The sequence below is a fragment of the Panthera uncia genome, chromosome D4 (genome assembly GCF_023721935.1).
Source record: "Panthera uncia isolate 11264 chromosome D4, Puncia_PCG_1.0, whole genome shotgun sequence".
NCBI classification, from domain to species: domain Eukaryota; kingdom Metazoa; phylum Chordata; class Mammalia; order Carnivora; family Felidae; genus Panthera; species Panthera uncia.
Window position 1 is genome coordinate 56,217,057 of NC_064807.1, and position 2,107 is coordinate 56,219,163.

Genomic DNA, 2,107 nt, shown 5'->3' on the forward strand with positions numbered 1-2,107 from the left:
GAGCCCCCCAGTCGCCCCTTCTTTTTATATATATATATATATATATATATATATATATATATATATATATAATTCTTTTAATGGTTTTATTTATTTGCTAGAGAGAGACAGAGCCTGAGTGAGGGAGGGGCAGAGAGAGAGGGAGACACAGAATCTGAAGCAGGCTCCAGGCTCTGAGCTGTCAGCAGAGATCCCAGTGTGGGGCTCAAACTCGTAAACTGCGAGATCATGACCTGAGCTGAAGCCAGATGCTTAACTGACTGAGCCACCCAGGCGCCCCAACTCTTTTAAATATTTATAATATATCTTCAAGTTATTTTAGATTTTCTATATAGTAGGCAATAATAACACCAGTGAACAATGAAAGTTTTTTTCTTCCTTCAAAATTGTTAGACTTGTGTCTTGCCCTACTGCACTGGCTGGGACCTCCAATTCAATGCTGAAAGGTTTTGTTTGTTTGTTTGTTTGTTTGTTTGTTTTTCACCATGAATGGGCATTGGTTTTTCTTTTTTTTAATTAATTAATTAATTTATTTATTTATTTTTTATTTTTTATTTTTTAATATATGAAATTTACTGTCAAATTGGTTTCCATACAACACCCAGTGCTCATCCCAAAAGGTGCCCTCCTCAATACCCATCACCCACCCTGCCCTCCCTCCCACCCCCCATCAACCCTCAATTTGTTCTCAGTTTTTAACAGTCTCTTATGCTTTGGCTCTCTCCCACTCTAACCTCTTTTTTTTTTTTTTTTTTCTTCCTTCCTCTCCCCCATGGGTTTCTGTTATGTTTCTCAGGATCCACATAAGAGTGAAACCATATGGTATCTGTCTTTCTCTGTATGGCTTATTTCACTTAGCATCACACTCTCCAGTTCCATCCATGTTGCTACAAAAGGCCATATTTCATTTTTTCTCATTGCCACGTAGTATTCCATTGTGTATATAAACCACAATTTCTTGATCCATTCATCAGTTGATGGACATTTAGGCTCTTTCCATAATTTGGCTATTGTTGAGAGTGCCGCTATAAACATTGGGGTACAGGTGCCCCTATGCATCAGTACTCCTGTATCCCTTGGATAAATTCCTAGCAGTGCTATTGCTGGGTCATAGGGTAGGTCTATTTTTAATTTTCTGAGGAACCTCCACACTGCTTTCCAGAGCGGCTGCACCAATTTGCATTCCCACCAACAGTGCAAGAGGGTTCCTGTTTCTCCACATCCTCTCCAGCATCTATAGTCTCCTGATTTCTTCATTTTGGCCACTCTGACTGGCGTGAGGTGGTATCTGAGTGTGGTTTTGATTTGTATTTCCCTGATAAGGAGCGACGTTGAACATCTTTTCATGTGCCTGTTGGCCATCCGGATGTCTTCTTTAGAGAAGTGTCTATTCATGTTTTCGGGCATTGGTTTTTCAAATGCTTTTCCTGTTTCACTCATGTCAGTTTTTTTTTTTTTAATTTAGCTTGTTAATACGATAGATTGCATGGACTGATCTTTGCTTATTGAACCAGCCTGTCCTTCCCTGGTGGAGGAGATCCCCCTTGCTGCTAGAGAGGATGAATTTCAGCTCCCCACTAGGGCTCTGCTGATTGATTCCTTCCTGGCTGGCAGGGGCAAGGGTATATAGTTACTACTCCCATGTCCTCCACTGACACCATAAGAAGGGTGGCCTCATTACCATAGGCACAAGTCCTGACTCTCCTTTAGACCCTCTCTGATACCACCCAAGTGGGAAGGAAAAGGGGCACCTCATTATGCAGGGTTGGGGATAAAAGTCTAGGCTTCCCACATGCTCTCCACTGATACTGCAAAGTGGAGATTTTTTTACAACTTAACGGAGATAAAAGTCCCATGTCTCTGGGGCGCCTGGGTGGCTCAGTTGGTTAAGCGTCCGACTTCGGCTCGGTCATGATCTTGCAGTTTGTGAGTTTGAGCCCCATGCCGGGCCTGTGCCGACAGCTCAGAGCTTGGAGCCTGCTTTGGATTCGGTGTCTGCCTCTCTCTCTGCCCTTCCTGTGCTCGTGCTCTCTCTCTGTCTCTCAAAAATAAATGTTAAAAAAAAAAAGTCCCATGTCCTTGCTCAGCCTCCTCTGATGCCACATTC